The sequence below is a fragment of the Ischnura elegans genome, chromosome 8 (assembly GCF_921293095.1).
Source record: "Ischnura elegans chromosome 8, ioIscEleg1.1, whole genome shotgun sequence".
In the NCBI taxonomy this organism is placed as follows: domain Eukaryota; kingdom Metazoa; phylum Arthropoda; class Insecta; order Odonata; family Coenagrionidae; genus Ischnura; species Ischnura elegans.
Genome location: NC_060253.1, coordinates 38,122,452 through 38,128,451, shown reverse-complemented (window position 1 = coordinate 38,128,451; position 6,000 = coordinate 38,122,452). Strand labels below are relative to the sequence as shown.

The 6,000-nt window shown below is 40.9% G+C and overlaps 1 non-coding gene across 1 annotated transcript; it reads left to right on the top strand.

Moving 5' to 3' along the window:
* Positions 1-1,645: 1,645 nt before the first annotated feature.
* Trnaq-cug lies at positions 1,646-1,717 on the top strand. The gene has a single exon. It is a non-coding gene; the product is annotated as a tRNA-Gln (tRNA).
* Positions 1,718-6,000: the final 4,283 nt, after the last annotated feature.

Sequence of the window (6,000 nt, the reverse complement as noted above, 5' to 3'; positions counted from 1 at the left end):
AATGTAAAAACTAGACAACAGTTTTAAACATTTTTTAAATTTCTTCGAGGCTTAGGTGGGGATCTATCCCCTCACCCCCCCCCCCCTCCCTTAGTTACGCCACTGCATAGATATATAACAAAATGGCGGAGCCTGTTTTCAACCAATTTTTTCATAAACGTAGAGAAAAAGTAGATGCTTCCGCTGATTTCCGCCAACTGAATTATACCACGTCGTTCTGTTAAGCTTCTACATTGTGAATCAACAGTAAAATCTTGCACAAAATTGCAACCCCGAATTTTACATCGTTTTTTGGAGCGTGCGGTCGACTCCGGTTCTGCCCGGCGGCTGCGGAGATTGCGGCGACGCCCAAGCGTAAGGATGCGATATGGCCACATTCACTTTTATATCCCGATAATAAATACGATAAATACGATTACATACAAACTGACGCAGCACGCTTAACTTCAATTCAGTTCGTATGCAACCTCTCTATGCAGGAAGTAAAACCAGTGATATTACATGATTGTGAACTTCCCTGCTGGATCGTGTCAATGAATTAATCGATCTTTTTAAATTATTAGCCTTATTCTGCCTCTGCTTTACTATGGAATAAAAGAAAAGGAAAACGGTAAGGCTAAATGTACTGAGACAACTACCTACTATGTCCTGAATGCGACCATGATTTAAACTATGAAGTAATTGCCGCTAGTCACCGACCCGAGCGGCAGGCGATATCCATAGGATATCCAAAACACGTTGTAATTTCATGACGGATATTTTGAAAACTTTACATAGATATCCTATAGTTACAAAGTAACTAACCCATGACGAGTTGTTATAATAACGTCGTATGGATATACAAGTTGTAATATCGGGGATATTAAAAAAATGTTATTCCAAACAGTATCCACATGATGAAGGATTTGGTACTTTCCCGGCGAATCTGGCTGATGAAGTCTTCTCGGGACATCAGCCGGGTCCGGATGAACATTGCTGAAAACGTTTCGACGGCCTTCCCTGCCATCGACATTCGCCCTGATAAAATTGGCCGAGATGGCCGTCGAAACGTTGGCAGCAATGTCCATCCTGACCCGGCTGATTCCCCGAGAAGACTTCATCAGTATCCAAATGCACGAATACCGCAAAAGAGGATCCTCAGTCGGCCTCACCCACCGCGTAGTATTGTCCCACCCACAAGTATTGTCACCCACCGCGTATTTAAATGGGTTTACAAAAGTCGCCACTCGGGTCGCTGACGGGCAAATTGAACGAGTTTCACGGGAAAATAAGGTATGATTAGGGGTTTTAACCGAAATTTATACACATCTTGACGTGATCTATCAAATTCACAACTTATCAATGCTATTCTTCGCAACGGCGAACGTTATTCTGCAAAATATTGGAAAAAATTGGATCGCATTGCACTCATCACCGCGCCGCGGTCATTTTAAAAAGCAATTAAGATGCGTCCGAAGTGGCAACAGAAATCAGCCTTCTATGGGATGGAATTGGGCCTCCTCTATGCAGTCCCCTTGTCCATAGGTATCAAACGTTCTGTATACAATTGAAAAGAGCAAATATTTTGTGTATACATCTGGAGATAAAAATAATATAGGAATTACTCAACGAATGGAATTAGATTGAGATGACAAGAAGAACTAGCGGTCCCATGGTGTAATGGTTAGCACTCTGGACTCTGAATCCAGCGATCCGAGTTCAAATCTCGGTGGGACCTATATTTTATTTTACAACAGAATTTCTTTTCCTGCTCAAATCACGAAAATAATCAAGTTTTTCTTCGGCAACGCTTTTAGGTATTAGAAAAATATGATGAAATTCTTTTCCGGCGAATTATTTTCGTGATGTCTTTTCAGGATTTCCGTTGGTTGAAATCGTTGTATTACACCAACGTTACAACGGAAGAACTCGTTTTTCGTCAATATTTTGTTTAATCATTTGCTATGTAAACGGATCCAGGATTTTTTTCTGGGGGGGGGACAAGGACCTGACAGGCAAATGGTCTTCTCATACTTGAGAGAAAAAACAACGCACAGCAATTTCTGTACTAAATATTCTATTTATTTTAAAATGGAAGTTATTAATATGAAATTAAATGATTGAGACTCCGTAATACACAAAACGAAACGAACGCAATGATAACCCTATTAAAACACTTGTCTATTTTTAAACGTCTGGGGCGTGGGCACGTGTCCCCGTGTCCTCCCTAAATCAACCTATGCTTACACCTTCTGCCACACGCCTTTTTAGGCGGTTCGCGGGGTTGTATGTAGATGTATATGGTGAATCATAGGCGGATGAAAGGGGGGGGGGGCACGAGGGCACGTCCCCCCCCACCAGACCCTCAAAAATATGCGAGATTTATAGTATGATCAAATTGCGTTCGTTTTCTATTACGAGGTATCCTTGTGCCCCCCAGAACAAAATCCTGGATACGGCCTTGCTTGTGCCCCCCCAGAAAGAAATCCTGGATCCGCCCCTGTGGTGAATGAATGAGCTTGAGTGGATAAAAAAACGGAATAAATAACATCGCAAAGGCTTATTTCTTCACTCAAACTTGCCCATTCACCCTGTTGGCGATGAGCGAGTCGTCTGATTAAATATTGGTGATATACAGCGATTTTAAATCGGTGGACTTTGACCTTGAGAATGACGGCTATCCGTTGAAACTGAGGTCGGTGCAAATTTGATTTATTATTATTAAAGTATTCTACCTATTAACCCTTTTTATCTCACGGCAATTTCCGTTTTCACTGCAAAAAAGATCAAGCCCTATTCAAAAACGCCTCAGGCATTCTTGAACTTAGCTTTCTATATTAACAAATTATTTTTTTCATGTTTAAACAGAATAATGTAGAAGAAATACCATTTTATCAGGAGTGATACAGATTTATAAATCACAGGTAAAAAACTGAAACTCACTCCAAATATTATAAGCAATCATTTTTACATGAGATTATAAGGTGCCGATATATAGGTGAGGGTAGTTTTAAATGTTAAGGTAGGTTTCCATGGGGTACTTATTTAAGATGTATTCTGGCAGCCTCCCCTTCCATCAGCGAATTCCCTCTTTAATTCACAGTATGACCTACTCCCTACCATTCTACACATATAGACGTTTTTTGGACCGTGTGGTGTGCATGTGGGAGTCCAATTGCATGCTGCTGGCTGGTGATTGATCACCCCCTGCCAAACACCCTAGAGGTAGCTCGCAGGGTATTATGTAGATGTAAATGTAGATTCTATCTAAAAATCCTATTCACGGTGGTAACATTGGTAAACATAGTACGACCCAGTGATGTAAATATGGGGGGGGGGGATGAGGGGATAGATACTCCCCCCCGCCCAAAGCCTCAGAGAAATAAAGAACATTACTTAAAATTACTGCCTAGATTTGATATATAATAATTGCATCTGCTTAAAGTTGAATTTTAAGAGCCGAAATGACGTAAAATATATTTTCAGGGATGTCATTTTTCAACATTTTCCCGGTCTTCCCGTTGCCTTGGGGGGGCCAGGCTCCCTTCCTCCCCCCTCCCCCAAAGCATATTCCTTGTTACGCCACTGGCACGAACAATACACATCTTTGCCTTGTTTAACAATGTCCTTCAATAAAATGACGAAAACTTCCCTCTTCAATCTATACTTAAATATATTTATAATTTTAATAATGTCCGCACTCATATCTTCATTGTGTTCCCTAAATATCACGACCTTGGGGAATATATTTAGTGCAGTGCTCCGAGTCGGACCTCTCTTTAAAAAGTTCAACCGTCACTCGTTTGAATATCTATGAAAGCGTCTGTTTGTTTCCTTTCAAAACCTTTTTCCGCCGAGGCTGCCCCTCCATTACTGTGCCTCTGATACAAAAGCCGGAGTCAACCCTCCCCCTTCTAGCACTGTTAGCAGGAGGGTAAGGTCAGTGAGTTTCCTCTTTGCAACAATGGGACAGAAATTTCTCCCTTGGTGACGCCTGCATAGCAGCGGTTGAATGCGTATGCGGGTGGTAAGAAATCTTTGCAAAGAAAAAAAGAAGACAACCCTCTTTTCAAAGAGGCTATTTTCTTATATTGCATGTCGTAAAGTCGGTGCCAGAGCTCTCTCTCTCTCTCTTCTTCCTGTTCCCTTCATTTGCGAATGCTCCATGTGTGCAAGCCGCGCGAAAAATTCGCCATCTGCGCGCCAGAGTGTTTTTGAGACATCCTCAGAGGACGATTGTTATTGCCTGAATCGCTTCACAGGCTGGACGAGGTGGAAATACGATGTACAAATGATGAAATATGTATATAAACAAATAGTAATATCCACTCTTTAACCCTCTCTAACCCAGAGCTGCTTCTGGGAAAAATTAAATTTCATATTAGACCGTTTTACACGGTACACGGAATTACGCAATCCGACGTACCTGCGAAGGCGCAATCAAAATTGCGTCGTGTAAAGCGGTGAATTGCTACACGCGCGACAATGCGTGGATGCGAGACGGCAAAATAGCCCCTGTTCTCATTTCGTTCATGCATTCGCGCAATTCCACGCCATTTTAGAAATAAATGCAGCTCTAACCTGCGCAATTCCGTGCCCCGTGTAAAACGGCCTTTAGAAATGTGAACATTTTCTATTCAATTATAATTATTGTGGCAGCTACGTATTTCGCTGTTAAAATTAACAGCACAAAAGAACATTTAGCTTAACTCTTTCCTCAATAGAACTGAAAATTTATAAATTTTTGATGTTTCTTAAAAGCTACATGGTTATAAATATAATGGGTTATTACGTCAATTAGACAAGGAATTCTGTTATTTGGGAAGCAGGACTACTAGCGACGGGAGAAGAAAGACAGAAATTATCAGCAGAACAGCCGAGGCGAAGACAGCATTCCGCCAAAAGAAAGATATAATTTTACTGTATAGATTTACGGGGATATAATGCATACGGGGGAATTTTAAACCTAGAAGCAAGTGAACAATTTATCAGAATTAAAATAAACACTTGCAATATTTCACGAGTATTGCAAGTGTTTATGTCAATATGAAAAAAAAATCACTCCATCACGCTTTGTTCTTCTTATTTTATAGTTAATCAGAACTTAGGCTTGGAGTATACTTTTCCACGGAAATGAGGCATAGACAGGCAAATACCTCAGCGGAGAAAGCAAGGATAGAGGCCTTCGAAATGTGGTGCCACAGAAAAATGATGAGGATAAAATGGGCCGACCGAGTAAGTAATGAGGAAGTCCTAAGAAGATTATGAGAGAAGAGAAGCCTCATGAAAACCCTAATAAGAAGACTGAACAACCTTATAGGCCACATCTTGAGACATGATGGCCTGATGAAGGCAATCGTCGAGGGACAAGTGGAAGGTAAGAACGGAAAAGGAAGACCTCGAACAAAATATATGGAACAAGTAAAGAAGGATGTAAAAGTGAAGAAGAAATAATAGGGTGTGAAAAGATTAGCTGATAGGAGAATTGAGCGGAGAGCAGCATCAAACTAATCGTAGGATTGTTGACCAGTCTTGATGATGTTTACACAACTCTAATTCCGACCATGGTTTTGTCACTTTTACATAAACCGTGAAGCTATTCGACAATGTCACCTTGAGAATTACCAAAAAGTGTCGAGGCTATGGTCGGTAGTAGAGTTCCATATTGAAAGTGAGGAAATTACTTTCATTGGTATCAGGCTCTACTATGTGGAAGTTGATATACACAAATGAAAAGACTAGAAATAGCGCTGATTAAAATCGAGTTGGTGCGAGGGCTTCCGCTGTGCGCTGGTAATGCAGCCTGATTAAAATCAGTGGAAGTCAACGAAGTCGTCTTTACATTTGTGTGGAAATTGGTGTTGGAGTTTTACATTTCATCATGCCTCCAATACATTCTATTGAGGTAACTGCGGATTTTCGGTCGGAAATTCTTTCTTGGCCACTGCACTTACGTGATGCCGTTTTCTACTTGATCAAAGGCCGAGGGTATAGAGAAAAAAATAGAGATACATTAACCGT